This window comes from Leptosomus discolor, chromosome 1 (assembly GCF_034619465.1).
Source record: "Leptosomus discolor isolate bLepDis1 chromosome 1, bLepDis1.hap2, whole genome shotgun sequence".
NCBI classification, from domain to species: Eukaryota; Metazoa; Chordata; class Aves; order Leptosomiformes; family Leptosomidae; genus Leptosomus; species Leptosomus discolor.
The window spans coordinates 52,423,502-52,445,399 of NC_141391.1; the positions used below are offsets into that span (position 1 = coordinate 52,423,502).

General features: G+C 38.9%; 1 pseudogene; it reads left to right on the forward strand.

Annotated features, from left to right (window-relative positions):
* Positions 1–2,562: 2,562 nt before the first annotated feature.
* On the forward strand, positions 2,563–3,765 carry LOC104351790 (uncharacterized; annotated as a pseudogene).
* Positions 3,766–21,898: the final 18,133 nt, after the last annotated feature.

Sequence of the window (21,898 nt, forward strand, 5' to 3'; positions counted from 1 at the left end):
ACAGCATGCTCAGCAATAAAATCCCAGGGAAAGGAGAAGGAATGCGTGGATATTTGTGGTTATGGCTTTTTGTTAAGCAACTGTTATGCATGCTGAGGCCCTGCTTCCCAGGATGTGTCTGCATGGGAAGCAGTGGATGAATTTATCTTTCTGCTTTGCTTACATGTGCCCTTTTTGCTTTCCCTATTAAACAGGCTTTCTCTTGATCCACGAGTCTTCTTGCCTTCCTTCTATTTTCTCCCCATCTTCTTAGAGGGGGGAGTGGGAGAGAGGCAGGGTGGGTGTTTGGTTTCTAGTCAGGGTCAGCCCACCACAGAAATGGGCATAATGCTCTGTGTGAGAGCACATAGTCTGTTTGAATTTGAATTTAACATATTAATTTGAAATATCTTTCAAACAGTGACTAACACTCTTCAATTCTGAAATTAAATTAATTAGAAAGGCTCATCAGGTCAGTCCTGTTTGTCATCTGAGAAATGGTAATTAATATATAACATTTCCTGTTCCCTGTGCTTGATCCATTCTTGCTGTTCTCATGATTGACAAGATACATCCAAACAGACATTTGGAGACAGAATTTCAGGAGGAAGTAACCCAAGTTCAAATGTGAACAAAGTGGAACAAGTCAGGCATAGAATCATGCCATTTTCAGTCCTGCAAGCTGAACTAGCTGGAAAGAAAACAAAATGAAACAAAACTTGCATGAGTTTGTTTCTCTTTTTTTTTTTTTTTCTGATTTGCAAGTAATGTCAAGCACTAATATAGTAGGCCAGCAGGCTCACCAAGTTATTGTCTATAGTATAAGCCTAAGCCAAGGATTCGTAGTAGATATACCTGCAATCCATTACTCCAGGTAAAAAAAAATTATATGTACACTCTTCATCTAAATTTTTAAACATTTTTTAATTTTAATTTTAGGTCTTAGTTATCTAATGGACTTTAAAAATAGAATTCATTTTATATAGTTTAAGCCATCCATAGCTTAAGTCATCTAAATCTGTCTCTAGATTATGGAAAGTCTCTTCCACTTGTCTTAGGTCATTATTTTACAACTGGAAGAACAGTCACTCTACCTGTCTAACAATCATTCAGACCATCTCTTTCCATTAACTACATTGAGTGCCAAGATGAGTTGCTTGTATCACATACTTAACTTTCAGGTGGCTAAAATTAAATTAGGCAAGTCAGCCTGCAGAAAAAATTACATTTCTTTTGCATTTGAAATATCTTGAAGCTTGTCATACCAGGACAGTACTTATATTTGCAGTCATCTAAAATCTGCTTATGGACAGAAAAATTGAAAGAAAGGAAGATATTTAAAAAGTTGGAGTTATCTAGCATATGATGAGAAGATATTAGCAAAACCACAACAAATTGTGAATGATCTCAGACAACTAGTTTGGATGTTAAGAATCTCATAAAGATGCAGAAGCCTTTTCTCATGCAGAGTTTCTACTTTCCTCTAAAAGTAGGACCACTTTCACGAAGACGTTCTATGGATTATGGAAAAACATAATATAGGGAAGAAATATTTTCAAATTAGTATACATAAGTCAGAGTCTCATAATTCAGCATAAAACTCAGGTGTCTTCATGCTTCAGACAGGCAATCCAAAATAACTGGGATTTTTGTTTGGTTAGCTTTGGCTTTGCCCACACATGGTAACAGTTCATAAATGATGATATTGAATTTAAAGAACTGTTCTGATATGATCTTAATTTGATCAGAGAGTAATTTCCAGAATGTAGGATCTCTTCTTTTAAAAAAAAGGCTTTTAAGTTTTGTAGTGCAGGGGCAATACTGGGAGCTTTTGCCTACTGCTTGAGTACTGTAATAAATTCAACACAGTAGCAGTATGTAAGGCCGAGAGTAAACCCGGTAAAGTGTTATGTCAGCTGAATGTTTTCAGTATGCAGTAGTAGGATATTCTAGAATATTAATCTCTTCTATTTTTTTTTTCCCTAAATTCTGAATGTAATTGAAATAATTTGGAAAAATGCAGTCATAAATTATGGCTAGGTTTTATATAGAAGTACAAATTTAGAAATACTAACAGTAAACTAATAATAAGCCTTTTACAGTCACTTTCAGGTTGACATGTTTATTTTCACATTGTAAACCATATAGTTTCAGCCCAAACCCAACTACTCTAGATCCTTTGTTACTATCTTAGTAACAAACAACATAATTGGCTACAACACTGTTGGCAATATACAATACAATATACTTTTGTCACATGAGAGTTCTACTTTGATTAATTGTCCTCCAAACAGCATCTGGCTGGTGGGAATTAGTTTTCTTCACATCAGTCTACACAGTGCTGTGTTTTGAATTTGTGACTGAAACAGTGTCGATAACACACCACTTCTTTGGCTGTTGTTGAGCAGTGTTTGCACAGTGTCCAGGCATTTTCTTTTTCTCACTCTGCAGTTCTTGTTCTTGTTCTTCTTCTTCTTTTTCTACTTCTACTTCTTTTTCCTCTTTTTCTTCTTTCTCTTCTTCTTCATTTTCTTATTTTTCCTCTTCTTGTTCTTATTCTTCTTTTTCTTCTTCATCTCCTTCTCCTCCACCTCCTCCTCCTCCACATTCTCCCTCCCCTCCTGCACGTGCTCCTCCTCATCCTCCTCTGTATCCTTCTCGTCTGTATCCTTCTTCTCATCCTCCTCCACATCCTCTGCAGCCGTCTCTTCCACACCATCCAACTCCACACCCTACTCCGCTTCCTCCTTCCCCACATCCTCCTCCTCCTCAACCTCTGCATCCTCTGCATCTTTCTCCTCCACACTGTCTTCCTCTGCATGCTCATCCATCTCATCCTCTGCATGCTTCTCCTCCTCTGCATCCTCCTCCTCCTCATCTGCATTCTATGCATCGTCCTCCACATCCTCCTCCTCATTCTCTGCATCTTCCACCTCCACATCCTCATCTGCATCCTTCTCATCTGCATCCTCCTCCTCCACATCCTCCTCCTCCTCCTCCTCCACATCCTATGCATTGTCCTCTGCATCCTGCTCATCTGCATCCTCCACATCCTTCTCTGCATCCTCCTCCTCCTCTGCATCCTCCTCCACCGCCTCCTCATATGTATCCTCCTCCTTGTCCTCCTCCTCTGCATCTTCCATCTCCGCATCCTTCCCCTCCACATCATCCTCCTCCTCCGTATCCTCCTCCTCCATGTCCTCCTCCGCATCCTCCACATTCATATCCTCCACTTTCTCCTCCTCCTCCTCTGCCTCCTCCACATCCTTTTCCACATCCACCACCTCCTCCTCCACATTATCCTGCTCCTCCTCCTCCGCATCCTACACATCTTCCTACACATCCTCCTCATCTGCATCCTCCGCATCCTCCTATGCAACTTCCTACACATCCTTCTCCTCTGCATCCTCTGCTTCCTCCTCTTTCTCATCTTCCACATACTCCTCCTTCTAATCCTCCTCTACAACCTCCACATCCTCCTCCTGCACATCCTTCTCCTCCGTATCCTCCTCCTCCTTCGCATCCTCTGTATGCTCCTTCTCTTCCTTCTCTTCCTCCTCTGCATCCTCCCCATCCTCTGCATCCTCCTCCTCCTTTTCCTCCTCCTCATCCGCCTCCTCCGCATCCTCTGCATCCTTCACATCCTCTGCATCATCCTCCCCATCCTCCTCCTCCACATCCTCCTTGTCATCCATATCTCTGCATCCTCCATATCCTCCGCATCTTTCTCAGCATTTTCCTCCTCATTGTCCACATGCTCGACTGCATCCTCTGGATCCTCTCTGATAATGGATGAGTAACTGAGCAGCTGTGTTAACAGAACTGAATCCCATTGAAAGTGTACAAGGGTGCAACATTAGCAAAAGGACAAGGGAGCAACATACTATAGAACTGCTTCTGTAAGTAAACTTTACTGAGGCTTTATTGCTTAAGCTCACTTTCTGGTCCCTCTTATTTATCAGCCCAGTTGCAGCCTGAAGAATTATCAGTTCAGGTTATAAAAAACATTCAACACAGAGATACAGTCGACCTTATGATGTACTTGGAATCTAAGTGATTTTAACTAATTTCATCTGACTAGTACACAGACCCCAAGGTCTTCTCTGGAGCAAATCAGCCTGCAAGCGCACTTTGAAAGAATAAAGTAGGAATCACCTGTTAAATGAGACAAGACACCTTTGTTGCTTAGCAGTGTGAACCTGAACTACCAGCCTGCAAAGCAAGGATCTCTCCTTTAGGAAATGAAGGGATGGATTATTGTTGTCAGATATATGTACCCAGTTACTCTTCATTAATCACAGACCTTCGCTTCCCCTGGAGTCACTGAAAAAAAAATCTCTATTTAAGATGAGAACGCTGATCCCAGACTAATGAAAAATGTTATATTGTCACTGACTAATTTGTTAGATCTAGAACTTATGCATTTATCTAATTAGTACGTACTCTTCTCAGTGTCTTTCCGCTATCTATTTCTTATGCATGTTTATGAAGAGTTATTTAGGGTTTTTTAATACTTATACACCCAGACAAACCTGAACCAAATGGAAAAATAAATTTCTTTTGACTTGAAAATTTTATTTTATAATAGTGACATATGTGAAAGGTCAGCACTGAGCTGGCCACTGACAAATGACAGATGCTCTCTATCAAAACCTCTCCCCTCCCAGAAAGGGAAAGAAAAGCAAATAAGGGAGAGAGACTCAAAGGCTGGAAAAAACCTGAAACAACTTTGATAAAACAATAGCAAAAAAAAAGATAATAATTTTAAGCAAGTAATTAAATATGTATAAATATATACAAACCCAATATCGAATCCAACTCCTCTTATGACAATACATCACCACTGATGCTGCAGGGCAGGCACTGGGGAAGTCCCAGTCTGGACTCAGTGGCTGATGGGAACCAGATCCACGAACTAGATTCAGGAATGCACAAGTTGGGATTGAAGGCAGAAGAACGAAAGAAGAATCATCCTCGGACACTGGCCATTGAAGAAGAGGGCTTAACCCTTGTGATCCCTCAACTTTATACTGAGTATGACATATATAGAGTGGAATAGAACACTTGGTCAGTTTTCAGTCACCTGTCCTATCTGCTCCTCCATGCAAGTGCGGAGTTTTTACTTACAGCACTTCAACATGGAGCCCAAGATCTAGCAGGGACCTTGGTTTCTATAGAAGCAAGTATAAGCAAGAGTCTTTCTGTACACCATTCCTCAGTAGTAACCCTAAAGATCACTTCTAGAAGCAGTCACTGTTATGAAAAAATATGACATTAACTTCGGAAAGCACAGCCACTTGAAAGAGATGCATCTGAAAAGTAAAATCACTGAACAGAGGATTCATTCTGTTCTAGCTCAAATCAGGACATTATACCCCTTATTCCATACCATTATGTAATATCTATCACTAGTTTATGGTTTATCTTTCTACACAAAAGTTCGTTAAGTTAATGGATTCCCTGATGTTAACTAATCAGGTGGCTTGTGCTAAATGCTTGTCCCAGTTTGTAAAGGTTCCACCACCCATTGCTTTCAGGGTAGTTTTTAACAGTCCAATGTATCGTTCAATTTTTCTGGAGGCTGGTACATGATAGGGAATATGATATACCCATCTCATACCATGTTCCTTAGCCCAGTTTTCTATAAGATTGTTTTTGAAATGAGTCCTACTCTCCAACTCAATTCTATTTGGAGTACAGTGTTGCCACAAGATTTACTTTTTAAGGCCCAGGATAGTGTTCTGAGCAGCGGCATGAGGTAGAGGATATGTTTCCATCTAGTGCTTGCTTCCACCATTGTAAGTACGTAACATATACCCTGGTGGGTTTGAGGGATTGTGATATAATCAATCTGCTAGCCCTCCCAATATTCATATTTCAATCATTGTCCCCCATACCACAAAGTTTTTAACCATTTAGCTTGTTTGATTGCATCACGTGTTTCACAATCATGGATAACTTGTGCAATATCTTCCATAGTTAAATCCACCCCTAGGTCATGAGCCTGTCTGTATGTTGCATCTCTTTCCTGGTGTCTGGAAGCATCATGAGCCCACTGAGCTAAAAATACCTCATCCTTATGTTCCCATTCTAAATCTGTTTGGAACACCTTAACAGCCCGATCCACTTGCTGGTTGCTTTGATGTTCCTTGGTGGCCCAACTTTTCAGTACATGGGCATTTACACGACGTGCCTTTACAACTAATTTCTCTACCCAGGCAGTAACATCTTGCCACAATGTGGCAGCCTAAATTGGTTTACCTCTGTACTGCCAGTTATTCCACTTCCACTGTCTTAACCGCTCCTACAAGGCACTTGCTGCCAACCATGAGTTAATGTAGAGTACTGGCCACTTTTCTCATTCAGCAATGTCTAATGCCAGCTTTTACCTCAGCAAACCAACTTGATTCAACTTCCCCCTCAGCCACTTCTTCAACTCATCATGCAGGATTCCACACAGCATCTGCCCACTTCTACTTTAAATTCCTAAAAATCAATGCTACATCCAACTGTATTTTCCTGTGTCTTCTATACCACTTTGTAGCCTGGTTGTTCCATTTTTCTCTATGAATTGGACTCTCTACCCAGTCTTTAAGCATAATTCATATGTCCAAATTTAAATCTACCGTACTCTTCAGGTAATAACTCCATGGTCCTGTACGTGTTTCCCAAAACAGCTTTCAGGATACAATTAATTTATCCTTGATCAGACTAATTATTTACCGATTTTTTTTTAATTTCTCTGTACTGACTGCAAAAAGAGTTTATGATAGCAGACTAAGTTTCAGAGATTCAAATTTAAGTCAGTATGTCTTTTCTGTTTCTACTGATGCATCCGAAGTTATAATGAATCCTTAAAACATAATCAAAATCTGCATTGAATTCTGGAAGCAGTTGTTACATAGATAACAGAGCTAACAGGGGAGAATAGGGGGCTAAAAAATCTCCACAGATCAGTAGTTCACTGTTTTAATGGGATAGTGATAAAGAAACTGTCAGAGGACAAGACAGTTTAAAAAAAATCTCATCTGAGTGAAAAAAATCTTTAAATATTATCTTTTTTTTTTTTTTTCCTGATAAATAATGAATTTCAAAAAAAACCCAACATTTTTCTGTGTCTTCTGGTGCAAAAGCACTTTACCCCTTAGGAAATTTCATTTTATCCTTCTAGGATCCATAATTATTTGAGGAGGAGGGTCAAAACCCCTTTAAAATGTGATTTTATGCAGTTACACTGAAGCACTAGAGTGGGAAGGGATTGGCTTAGTCTCAATGCTTAAAGCTGACTGAAAATAATATATTTATGATGTCCTGAGTTGGGCTGGCAGCAGTGATACAATGATTTTCTAAAGAAGATCTGTGTAAATAGTAAAAGAAAAAAACCCACAACCGCCAAGTTCAACGGCTATCTAATGATATAAGTACCAAGTTTAGTTACAGCCTTGGGTTCTAACTCTATGCCAAAATTTGAGACAGCCAAGGTTTTCCCCTGAATGTTCTAAAGATGAGGTCTGAACCTACTTAAATACATAAAAGTTAATACGTCGAGATTTTGCACCCAACAGTGATCACGAGCCCCACCATTCAGGTTAGTCTGCTCAAAAGGGCACTGCCTTAGCAGAATTGCTTACTTGACCATTTGCTTTCACTTTTGTTGGTTATTTTTCAAAGCTTGGGGGAATACCCAACATGTACTTAAAGTATCAAAAGTAATGGTCCAAAGGCATTTACAGCATGGAGGATGGGAGTGGAGGGCAGAAGTTTGAAGTGAAATTTGAAGTCTGTAGATAAGTGATCTGTGTCAATGGAATTGGTAGAAGGTTAAAATGTTCCACTTTAAGAGGCACATGTGCTGCTGGACGATTACGCGGTGTCCTGCAGTAGTGGGAAAATATAGCTCTGGCACGGAATTTGTTCCAGTCAGCTCTGAGAGTTACACAACAAGCTATAAAAGGATTCCTTCACAGGTCTTTTGGTAGCACTTTGGCACAGCCTCTCATATAAATGTAAGGTATTGTGTCAACTGAAACAACAACAAAAAAAGCAGTTGTTTCTAACACAATGGCTGTGGGTGAATCTGTAAAAAATTCAGACTGTGAATGCTTCATCCAGGCATAATTTTATTCCTCAATATTTTTTTTTTAATTATCTGTGAGAATTATGTTTCTCTTTTTACTCTTAAAATTCTTCAAAAAATGCCTCCATGAGATGGTCAAGGCATAATGACAGAATGTCAATACTATTACCAAACGTAATGATGTTTACTGTCTTTAAAGTCAAAGACAAGAAAACAGCAAGGCTTTACTTTAACTTGTGAATACCTAGAAGCATTTACATTGTTAGAAAAGACACTTTGCTACAAATTAGCACCTAGTGTTAACAACAACTAATGTTAACAACATCTAATGATAAAAAAATCATTATAAAATGTTTCACAGCAGAACTTTAGAATTAGAGTAGGTGAGTGTAAACAGAAGTAATTGCATAGAGGTTGAAGGCGTTACTTAATTCTGCATTACCCTGTTGCCTTCTAGGGAGGCAATTAAAGAGATACTTCAGGAATATTGATGGAAGAAAAAAAAAATGCAAAGACTAGCATTTGAGTCTGAAATGAAAACGTAGGCGATCTTATTTGTCATTCTGAAAAAAGCCATAGGAAGTAGTATTACTTTACACGCTCTTACACTCTATCAAACAGCACAGTTTCAAACCTTCTGAAGATTTAGATAACAATTATATTACTATCTTTAACAACTGTTATACATTGTTTTTAATTACAGGTAAAGGTGGAAAGTGCTAAAATTATTTTTAAGGTTAAAGATAGCCTAAATGAAGTTTGGCTATATTATACAGCAGCTTTTCCATTTCTGCATAACTTTATCAGAATTGCCAGGACTGCAATTTTAAAAATACTATGAAAAGCAGAAGCCTCAGAATGTACACTTCACTTTTCTTTAAGGGGATAGGGAAGATGATGAAAGAAATAGCATTCTTTCCAGTAAAAAACTAATCAGATTGAAGAGTTAGGCACAAAATTAAGGAAAGGATGTTTTCCTCAATTTTAGATGAAACCTCTACAATTGGAAAAGTAAAAATGCAAAAAAGAACACTTAGGATATAACCCAAAAGGAAGAAAAATCCAGTCAAAGTTTTTGTACAAAATACAGTATAGTTTTTTCACCTGTACTCTTCTTTTGACAAGATGTAGGATTTCTTTGTTACGGACATACTTCACTATATGTTCCCTAGTGTGGAGCTGGTCTGTCTACTGTAAAATTTCAGGATATTTTCCAGTATTTTCAATCGGAGGACAGTATGACTCCATAAGAAGCCAAATAAATACAAAATAGGATGCTTTGTGTCTTTAGACCTTAACTGAATGTATGTGTTGTCCTTGTATTGTATTTCTGTCTCTATTACAAATGGAGCCATTGTATCAATTTCCAGGCTGTCTCATTCTGGAAATATTATTGCTAAAATATAGAAAAGAAACAAATGGAAAATACAGAGGAAAAATAAACAAAAAAGGTACACATCAATTCTAATGGCATCAGACTCAATTGTGTCTGTTTCTGCAGTATATTTTTGCTGAATGAAGAATAGCTTTAACAAAAATCCTTCACTGGTAAATTCTACAGATAGCGCTTTCCCTCTCTCAAAGTTCTTTGCATTTATTCAGATGTCATTATTTTTATAGGAACACTTACAGTGAATTCAGGTTTGACATTGTGTTTCTTTAATGATTTCTGAAAAAGGAATAGTTTGGAGAGGTTCCACACACATTGCATGCAAATGACGGAACAAAATGTTTTGTTCTTCCATAGGCAATGTACTAGTGATAGGCATAAGTTGTTATTCGTTACTTAGGCAGACAGACAGAATTTGTTTCCACCATAATGTCTTATGACTAATTGTGAACCGCATGCGAAACCACAGAAAGCGACCAGAGCAGTATGTTGTGGTTTGAGCCTACCAGGCTGAAAGCACCACGCTGCAGCTCACTAACCCCCACCCCGTCCCCTGAGGGATGGGGAGGAGAAAATACAACCAAAAAGGCTCCAGGGTTGAGACAAAGGACAGGGGGGGGCTCACCCACCAGTTATGGTCACGGGCAAAAGACAGACTCAATCTGGGGAGAACAACATAAATTTAATACAAACAACCACTACCATCAAGCATAATGAGCAGCACAACCAGGTCTTAAATACAACACACCTTCCCCCCACCCCTCCGGTCTTCCTGGGCTCAGCTCTGCTCCCTCTTCCCCACCAGCAGCACAGGGGGCAGGGAATGGGGGTTACAGTCCGTCCGGCACAAGGTGTTTCTGCTGCTCCTTCTCCTCAGGGAGAGGGGCCCTCGCAGACCTCCCCTGTTCCACCTTGGGGTCCCTCTCCCGGCAGACAGCCCTCCACCCACTGCCCCAACGGGAGTCCTTCCCGCGGGGCCACAACTCCCCAGAACCGCCCCAGCGCGGGTCCCTCCCAGGGCTGCCGCCCTCCCACCGACGGACTGCTCCAACATGGGCTGCCTTGGAGCCATGGCTGCTTCGGGCCCGGTCCCTGCTCCTCCAGCCAGGGGCCCTCCACAGGCTGCAGGCCAACCTCTGGGCCACCACTGGGCTCCAGGGGCTGCAGGGGAACGTCTGCTCCGGCACAGCTCCCCCTCTCCTTCCTCACTGACCTTGATGTCTGCAGGGTTGTCTCTCTCCCATCCCCCTTTGCTCTCCCGCTCACCAACGGAGACAGACAAAGCAAAAGCCCACGATCAACCGCTTCTTTCACTCTTAAATACTTATTCACAAACGTGCCATTGGTCTGCCCTTGGCCAGAGGAAGGTCTGAAATTGGATCCGGGTGTGTGTGGGTGTGTGGGTTTGTGTGTGTGTGGGGGTGTGCTTCTCAAAGTCTCTTACAGGAGCCAACTCTGTAACCCTCTCCCCCACTACCAAAACTTTGCCAGACACCAAACCACCACACGGTATTATTGACTTAAGCAGGCATCGGATCATTCCTCCAAAAAATAAGCTTTTCTCTGCTAAGTAAGAACTGGAAAGGTTAGGTTGCTTAATTAATTTAGGTAAAGTGTTTCTGTGTAGTAAGACCTAAAGATTCTAAAATACAGAATATTTTGGAGTACCCTCTGTGCAAATGAAATGTGAAGTTACATTTTTTCCTTTATCCATAAGTGTCATTTCACCCTGATTTTAGATTCAGCCTGGACAGGCTAGTGAGTTGGGCAGAGAGGAACCTAATGAGATTCAACAGAGGCAAGTGCAGGGTCCTGCATTGGGGAGGAATAACCCCATGCATCAGAATAGGTTGGGGGTCAACCTACTGGAGAGCAGCTCTGCAGAGAAGGACCTGGAAGTTCTGGTAGAAAACAAGTGGAATGTGAACCTGCAATGTGCCCTTGTGGCCAAGAAGGCAAATGGTATCCTGGGGTAAATGAAGAAGAGTGTGGCCAGCAGGTAGAGGAAGGTTATCCTCCCCCTCTACTTTGTCCTGGTGAGTACACCATCTGGAGTACTATGTCCAGTTCTGGGCTCCCTAGTTCAAGAGAGACAAGGAACTACTGTAGAGAGTCTAGTAGAGGGCTATGAAGATAATTGTGGGACTGGAGCATCTCTCTTAGGACAAAAGGCTTAGAGTCCTGGGTCTGGTGAGCCTGGAAAAGAGAAGACTGAGAGGGGATCTTACCAATGCTTATAAATATCTAAAAGGTGAGTGTCAAGAGGGTGGGGCTAGGCTCTTTTAAGTGGCGCCCAGTGACAGGACAAGTGGCAACAGGCATAAACTGGAGCACAGGAAGTTCCGCTTCAACATGAGGAAAAACTTCGTTACATTAAGGGCTACACAGCACTGGAACAGGCTGCACAGGGAGGTTGTGGAGTCTGCTTCACTGCAGATACTCAAAACCTGCCTGGATGCGATCCTGTGTAACCTGCTTTAGGTGAACGTGCTTTAGCAGAGGGATTAGACTAGATGATCTCCAGAGGTCCCTTCCAACCCCTACCATTCTGTGATTCTGTGATCTGTGTTGAATGTATTGGTAAAATATCATTTTGATGATTGAAACTGAAGGAACTATGGAAAAGAGAACTGAGTGGAAAGTGAATGATAAAGACAATTTTAATTTCCCTTCCATAGGAAATTCCAACTTTTTTCATGGCAAAATGGCATATTGAATATACACATTTTTAGAGTACCAGACCAGACTGAATGTAAGGGGTTTTTTTCTCCCTCTTTGGAAATGCGGTATGTGAAATTTAAGCTTTGTGCTATGGATCACCATCTTATGACTTTCACTGTGAAATTCTGGAAGACACATATTTACTTCTTTTCACGAATTTCCACTCCACTGGAATACAAATTATGGACTTGTCTTTCCTAAATGTGCAATTGCATTTCCTGAATTCAATTTATCAGAACATGATAGCTTTTATTGTTTTTCAGAACCACTTACTACTTTTCAGTTACAAATTAAGTAGATTGGGTACTAAACTGATTCTCTTCACCGTTAGAATTGTAATCTTAGACCTAGATAAATATTTTTAAGACCATATTGTGAAATGGATTCAATGCTGGGTCCTGTTTCCCTGTGAAGTACATGCTTTTTTGACATTAAAAAAAGAGCAGAAAATTCCAGACTTTCAAAGCGGAACCATTTTATTACTGTGTGACCCAATGTAGCATGCAAAAAAGACTACTGAAGTAGATTTTCTTAAGTTCAAAATTTATTTTTGGAGACATTATATGCCTCATAAAGATGAATAATACTGGTTAAAAGCATGGTTCAATGTAGGCAATGGTACAAAACAGCTGCATTTTTACCATGTTGCTCACAAACAATCATAGGAATGTACAGCAAGAAGGAAAAAAAACAACAAAAGAGCGAAAAAGAATCTAAAGCAAAAAAACAAAACCACCACCACCACAACAACAAAACCATGACATAATAGAAGTTGCTAATAAGTGCCCAAAGTCCTGTACTTTGTTGACGACATTGCTACCAGACAACAACTCTGAAAAATTATGGGCAGAAACAAATAAATGCAGAAGATGAACAAAACAGCTAAATGCAAATGATGAAGTAGTATTCAAAGTGAAGAGAAGTGGTGAAAGATTCAAATAGTGAAAGGAATGGAGAAAGTTTACCTTTTGGGGGGGCACTGTTAAGGCAAATGGATGTCTCAAGGAAAATATGTCATCACTTACTTGATTCAAGAAATCATCTGTCAGCATTTCTGAGTCAGATTAAAGAGGCTTCTATCACAGGAAAAAACTGTCCAGTTCACATCATTTAAAGTCAGATCAGAGCTGAAGTGGTTTGTTGAGAACACATGACTAATGAGCAATCAATAACTACACATTCAGGATCAGTATCAGCAATGCAACAGATGAACCACACTTACAGTTTGTTAATGTGACTGAACACCAACAAACTTCCGAACACCTGCTCTTCACTAATCGCAAGGTCTATGTCCTTCTGTCCACTGATCACAACAAGGTCTATGTCCTATGTCAGACACACTCCTCCTCTCCTCCAGGTCATGAGGAACCCTCCCCAGCCATAGGGGATCTTTTCTACATTCTTTTAAGCTCCCTTCCTGTTTCAAAAGTATCTTTTTAATTCTTTGTTACTGTTTGATGGTTATCTTCTTCAGCTTTATCAGTTTTGGAGAAATGCATTCTCAGACAATTTTGAGTGTACTATTCTTATACACTGCTTACACTCCCATTCTTTCTTTCCAACTGTTGTCATTCAGGCCTTTTTGCAAAGGCTAGGCCATGTGAGCACCCTTGCAGCTTCAATAAACACATTTGGGTTACATACTCCAAATTAGAGAATTTAGAATCCTTTGTGATGCCATCAGGTAACACTAAATGGGATGGAGTTCTGTTGTATTTACAATTAATTTTCTAATTTACCACAAACTTCTTCCCTTAAAGAAAGAAATACCTGCCCTATCAGTTCTCTCAAATTTAGAATACATAATAAAGATTAATTCTGATTTAGACTGAGATAAATCAACTGACCTATAAATTCTTTAGAATGTACACCTGAAAATGTAATCCACAGTTTAACCAATATTGAGTAACTTATTCCTCAATATTCTGAACAGCATTATATGAGTAAAGGTGGAAGAAAATGGACATGAAGAATATAAAGTTTAGGGGATACATTTATTTTCAAGTATTGTCACTGGCACATTCAAATTAATAGTGGTGACACAACATTAACTTTAAATTGAGGGGAAAGTGAATTATCAGTTAATGCATGGTTTGGAGGAATAGAAAGCAACTGAAGCATCTGGTATTTCTCCTGCACTACTGACTTTATATTTTGGCAGTAACTCATATTTTGTGATTTCTTTTCAAGGCTTGAAAACAGAAAAGTTACTTTTGACCTTCACCTAAATCCATGAAGAATAAACTGTAGTACTTGCTCTTTATCTTTTATTTTTAGCTGTTCCTATCAACATTTTTCAGAATTTCGGAATACTCAAAAATGTGTCTTAATCTCTGTATTTAAAGAATATAGTCTAGCAGTTATATTCCCTAAAGAAATAGCAATCATTTTGGGAAAAATCAGAGCTTACTTAATATGTTGAAGCACTTACTACAGGTGGTAACCTTTCTTTGTTTCTTCCCACCATTTTTATACTTAACAGAGTTTAATAATGAAACAAAACTCTATGAGTTTTAGCTATTCAGAATCAACTCTTATTCTAACAACACCTGCTGTACTGATTGAATTGCAGAGGGAGAACATTAAACCTGAATACACTAAAGTACTATAGAGTATTTTATTATCGTCCACATGCAAGCAAAGTCTTTAGCTGCAGAATATAATTCCCCTCGCTTTTTAGACAGCATGCTAAGAAAATAGTTCTGGGATGAGCAAAAATTGTTAGAACCCTCATTTACTAGAAGCACACTGTGCCACAGAATACTGTACATTATCCATTAAACCAACTCCTTTCCCTGGATGAATTACGTGTAATTTAAAACTTGACTGCTATCTATCTTTCCTAAATCCCCTGAGGTGAATTTTATCTTGTGATAAAGCATTCAATTGACAATACGAATTGGCCCAGTTTGCAAACTCTTGCACTTTGAAATTTAGTGCCACAAATGCTTGAGGGTCAAATTTTAACACTATTAGAAAAGGAAAGATATCATCCTAACTGCTTTTGCAACAAACTTAAGCAGATATTTGACAACATCTGTTCAGGAAACTAAGCCTAATATCTAACACACATATAAGTGTGTGTATGCGTGTGCATATATATATCTAAAAAAAGTCTGGATTAGTTTATCGCTACAGTTCAGTATTAGCAGGTGTCACGGTATTACATCTATTCTCTTAATACTTCTGTAATCTCCCATAGGCAAGATTATGTTTTAAAGTATGATTCTAATATCACATCTGTGAAAAAAAAATTAAGACATGAACCAAGGATGTTCATGAAATAAAGTAAATCCAAATTTCTTTCAAATAATTAGACTTTGCAAAGATGTGTGAAGACTGGGAAAGAGTTATAAAGTCCATAAAATGACATATATCAGGTTTATGTTAAGAAAACCAAAATTAAGTGCAATGCTCTCTTTATGTTTTTATGTATATTACTTATTTTAATTAGATGCTCAATTCAAGGCTGGTGGCTCCGACAAACCCCCTTTCTCTTCTTGACTGTAGTGCTTTCCTACATACTACATGCAACAGAGCTCATGTCGCAAATGAAAAGTACAAAGGAAGGAACTTTAGTTTCTACTTTAGCAAGTTCAAAGTTAAAATCGGGGCACAGCATGTCCAGCAGCTCCCTGGGACTGTGGCACTGGGAGTGTCAGGGAGTCCTCATGGCTCCATCAGGAGGCTTGTCCCACCACCTCAGCCAGGAGCTGGGCAACCTGGGGGGGACCAGGGCAGTCCCAGCCCCTGGCATGAGGCACCTCCCTGGGGATGGGGACAGCCCAAGGCCAGGCTGGGACATGGGCCCATAGGTGGGCCCAGCTGGGTGAGGCTCTTGTCTGGGTAGAGAAGGGCTGTGTGGAACTGGAAATCGTCCCTGCTGTGACATTGCTGGGGTAGGGGCTCATGGCCCTGGGGACTGAAATGTATCCTGGGCTATAGTCAGGGTATACCCAGGGAAGCTGCAGAGCAGTGGGCTGGGCAGGGGCAGCTAGGCCTTGTGGTGCCCTCAGGGCCCTGATGTAGACCCCAGAATAAGGCAGAAGTGGCTGGTATGAAACCCACTACACAAAAATGAGAAGTCACTTTCCTGCACCCACTTCTGTTACAGAGTGCCAGAACTTTAGTTAACTTGAATGAAGAAATCACTTGCAAACATATACTTTTCACCCTGCTTTGGGGCCCAAATCCCAAGTCACCTAGACTTTATAGAATTATATACTATTGCATAAAAAATGAGCCTTGTTCTTGTTGCTATAATCTAGTTGAAGTTTTTAATTTTATTTTGATTATATATGCTTATGATTAAGTATTTGTAACAGACAAAATATTTTCCAAGTCCATTGGTATTGCTGTCAAAATTTTGACATTGCTGTCAAAAAATTTCTCCTCCCTCCCTTTCTCTCTATTCTTCTCTCTGGTAGAGAAGCCTTGTAGACAAGGATGCAATACCACTCATTCATGCACTGATTTTATATATCCATCTTGCCTGATATGTGGGAGGACAGCTAGAATTCCCTATGAAGACTTACCAGTGAGTTTAACATACTGAGTTTTGAAATTAGTAAGGTAGAAACTCTCTCTCAAAATATCATTTGATTTTCAGAGGTGTTAAAAGCTGTCTTCGTGATGTGTTTAAGGAACTGGAATGCATGACTCTTAATCACTGCAGTGAAATCATCACTGTGACACTCTCAAAACTCTCCTGGGGAAAAAAAAAAAAAAGAAAGAAAGAAAAACAAATTCAAATCTATGAACTTTATCTTACTCTGATGTTCCTACACCAGCTTCCACCATGCCTACAGTTAGTGGTTGGTCCAGCGAGATAGTGGTTAGGATTTCTTCAGCTCAAAGTAATTCTTAAATAGACTATATGCAGCAATTGAAGTTGAAGGTTTGTAAGTGACCATCAGATTCTGTTCTAAAAAGTTACCCGGACACTGTAACTTAACTCCACCTTAAAAATATGAATATACAGAAGGTACAGCTCCTCTAACAAATTACTAGAACTTTCCCACATTCAGCAAGCTGTGACATTTCTCCTTTACTGCTTAAAATATTTTTCTATAAATTTGCACATCAGAGCCATTTGGTAAAAGAGAATATTTAAAAAATCCCAACAACAAGAATCCCCTCTGTCAGATACGTGTATTAAAATGTATTAATAAAAGTGAATAGAATATGGCATTTTTTAATCTGTCCATCCTAAGTCACACCAAATCATATACTGTGACATGACATCATATGTAAGGCAACCTATGGTATGTCCTGGGCAATTATTTGAAGTCTGTAATAATGCTTATTTATACAGTATGACACCATTGTTTCACCTCCCTCTTTTTTATTTTTTTTTTTTTAATTAAATAAGAACTGGAAGTATTAGGTTGGGTAAGTGAAGTCTATCAGTTCAAGAAGGAAAGAAAATCTTCACAAAGCACTGAGAAGATTTCAAAACTAATTCAAAGGAGAAAAAACTGTCTGAAAAATGAAAGAAGTAATGACGAAACGCAGTTCATATTTCAGCAATGTGCAGCTGAGAGAATCTACAAAAGTTCATGTATTTCAGAGTGGTATACTTTGTAACTAAATCAGAAATATGGTTTAGAGGTTCTGGAACTCTTTTGAGGACAGATTATGATGACATTTTACAAACTGAATAGTACCTTACTTCTTACATAGTCCCATGAAAGTCCTGGGATAACTCATGTGCAATTCAGTGCTAGTAAAAACATTGGGATGAAGCCTCTAAGAGCTGAAGGGTTATTAATATACAGTGTGCTCTTTTTTAAGCACTCCAGTTTCCACTGCAAAACACCTCTTCACAGTATTTTCAGTAGAGTTTGTGAAATGCAACATTTTTTTGTATTTCTGAGTATGGCAAAGTAGGAAAAAAAGCTTTAAAAATGTACAAGTGTAGAAAGTAAAAATGATCAAAACACAAAATTTCCCTCTGCAAGTTTCTTGAGGTAATGTAACTCAAAACGTCTTTGATCTTTATATTGATGAATACTCTTCTAACTGTGTGGTGGTTTGGCCCTGGCCAGATGCCATATGCCCACCAAAGCCACTCTATCACTCTCACCCCCTCAGATGGACAGGGGAGAGAAAATATAACAACAGGCATGTGGGTCAGATAAAGACAGTTTAATGAAGCAAATAGCTGCACGTGGAAGCAAAAGAAAAACAAAAATCTTCTCTACTTCCGATCAGCAGGCGATGTCCAGCCACTTTCTGGGAAGTAGGGCTCTGGTACGTGCAGTGGTTGCTCCAGATGACAAACACAAAATGAATGTCCCCCCTTTCTTCCTGTTTTCCCCAGCTTATATTGCTGAGCAGACGTCATGTGGTATAGAATATCCCTTTGGTAAATTTGAGTCAGCTGTCCTGGCTATATCCCCTCCTAAGTTTTTACCCACCCCCAGCCTACTGGGGAAATGTTAGGGAAAAAGCCTTGGTGCTGTGTGAGCCCTACTCAACAGTAGTCAAAACACTGGTGTGTTATCTAGCTACCACTGCACAGCACGATGAGGGCTGCATCTCAGGCAGATCCATTACAGACTGACATTCAAGGAAATATAAAACAAAATATGTCCTCTTCTAGATAAATTTTATCTTGTCTTTTGACCTGGGGTTTTCATCAGGCTTTCAAACACTCTGTAATAGAACATGGTATTGCCTCATATGCTAAAGTTTGGATTTCACATAAGAAAATAAATTGTCATTCTGAAGGAATTTTACCTTCTAAGAGAACTGTGGTGGATTGACCTTGACTGGCTGCCAGATGCTCACCCAGCTGCTCTCATTCCCCCTTTCAACAGGGCAGTGGTAGAAAATGAGATGAAGAGATCTCATGGGTTGAGATAAAAATGGAAGATCACTTACCTGTTATCATCACAGGCAAATAGATTCAACTTGGGGAAAAATTTATTCCCAATTAAAATAGAATACAATGGTGAGAAATGAAGGAAAGAAAACCCAAAACAGCAAACAACCCCCCTGAAAATCTTTCTGCCCACTGCTTCACTCCTTCATTCCTGGCTCCTTTGTGTCCCTCTTCCTACCAAGCGGCACAGGGGGGATGGAGTATCAGAGGTTGCAGTCAGATCATAACAAGTGCTCTCTGCCGCTTCCTCCTCACACTTTTCACATAAGCTGCAGGGAAATACCTGCTCCACTGTCATCTTTCTCCTAATGGCTTCAAGGGAATCTCTGCTGCCTGAGGCACCACCATCACAGCTGCGGGGCTCAGCCATGCCCTGTGGTGGGGCCGCTGGAGATGGCTGGGACTGGCTGTGTCCAGCGTGGATCAACTCCAGCTGCTTCTCACAGAGGTCGCCCCTGCAGGCCCCCCTGCTGCCAAAACTTCACCACCTACATCCAACACCATAACTTAATAAATGAAATTTTGTGCTTGGAAGAACTAGTAACTTGATAGCTATGTCATGTCAATATTCAGAACAGATACAATTTTGTGATTTTAATTCCTTCTGCTTGGCTTATCTGAAATCAATGCCCTAAAAGTCTACTAAAGGATTTTATCTGCATAAAAGAATAGGTAAAATAATTGCCTAAATATTACATTTAATCTAGTTCTAAATACAAATTATTTTTTCAGATCATTAAAATATTTTTGTATTATTGAAGTATTATCACTCCTTATTTCCTCAAGGTTTTATTTATGTGTTTATTTTTGTAACAAATAATTTCTAGCAGCTAAAACAAAATAAATTAATAGCAATTAGGTATGGGATTCAGGAACACATTTGTCCATTTACAGCTCCTATATGATTTTAAATAGTTAATTTTTCTTTATTAGATCAGACAAAATAAAATAACCTAAATTAGTGAAGAATTCCAGGAAGAGTACAGAAAAGCAAATTTATTTTATTATTCTCTGTCTTCGTTATTGATGATAAGGACTAAATTAGGTCTGGAACTTAAAATTCAGATTATTTCTATGACATTTACCCATACTCTTTTTCTTTTATTCAGGTTGTAAAAGAATCTAAAGGAATTAGAATATTTAGCATTTATAGGACTAATAAAGTACATTACCTCTTTGCTTGAATAAAATACAGAATAATAGTAACAAGAGATGGCAAATTATTTCCAGTGAAGACCATTTCTCTCCTGCATTTTTCTTAAGGAGCAGCAATAGCTCAACGAGGAGTTATGGAAGGAAACTTAATTTCTTATCTTAATAATTTTGAATTTGCTAATAGCCAAATACGGACTCAAATTTTTTCCTCACCAGTAATGTGCTTTTAATATTGACACAACTAGCAGTAAGTTCCACTATTTTTAATGTCATTTATGTTTACTTTATTCTTACTGTCTTCAGGGAACGCAGGTGGTTACTTGGGCCATTTTTTTTAATCTTAACCTGTCATGGGAATTTGTGCATTAGAAAACGTGATTTTCAAATATTCCTTTATGACTCTTTTTATTGTATTTGTAGATACCAATTACTTATATAAAATAGCATGTAATTTTAAAGATCATGAAGACATATCAGTTTTCATTCAAGTTTATTCTAAAATAGCTAGAATTTAGACTTTCATTTACAACTTAAAATATACCGTCTTGTGGGGTTTTTTACAATGCAGAATATTTAAGAGTATAGCAAACTTGACAAATTTTTAAATCTGGTGTGACTTAAACACAGATCTCACAAGAAATCACATATATCAACAATCCTACTATAGTCAGGTAGAACTTTTTCTATGTCAATATATACATTCATTTGAAGTACACTAGACTGAACCCTGAGCTTTGAAACAACAGTAGTCAGGTTTTCATCTCAACAGTTTCAATCACATAGTAAATATTAATCTAGAACCCTGCTTTAGTTATCTCAATGGAGAAAAACTGACATCTCCAAAAGGTGATCCATCCCATGCATCACAGACATGTATTTTAGGAGGCCACACAGTGCCTCTTTATTGTAAATAAAGTGACAGGAATCTTGCTCAATCCATTTAGTATAGAAGTCTACATTTTAGAAACTTATGTCTGGCAAGGTAGATCCTGCTCTAAGTGGTTTTACATATAAGTAGTACCTTTTTAACTTGAGGGAGCCAGTTCTGCCTCTATAGCATCAAGTTTGAGAGCAAATCACTTCAAAATAACTAAAGCAGTATTCCCCAATGCACAGTGTTTTGTGGATGTTCCTTTTTATATGCAATCAAATAAAAACAGAGAATGAAATCAGAAACAAAACTTTTTGAACTGGAAAGTAATATTTGCAATAAATTTAAACAGAAATATGTAATTTCTAAATCCTAAGGTGTATCTTGAAGGAAAGGAACTTGGTTCCTGAATGTAGTTTGTGCTGAATTTAATTTAGCTAGGACGGAACTTGACTTATCATGGGCTGAGGATATATGTGACAAAAACCGGCAGCGGCTAAAATCTTAAGCATACTTTGTTATAGAGAACGTAGTTAGATGGATGCAGCAGTAAAGGATCAAACAAATTTACTGATGTACTTTTTCTCTGAATTCTCTAATTTAAGGAGAAAGTGGGATTTTCTTAAAACAATCAACATTAATTGTTAAACATTCATCTGAATATCAGTAAGCACCTACCTTCCTTCCATATTTACGTTTCACAGCACTTAAGCAATAAATCAGATAAAACATTTGTTTTATTAAGGGGTGTGAATACAAATAAACCTTTATTCTGCAGAGATACAAAACAAAGGGCTCCTGAACCAAACATCGAGCATG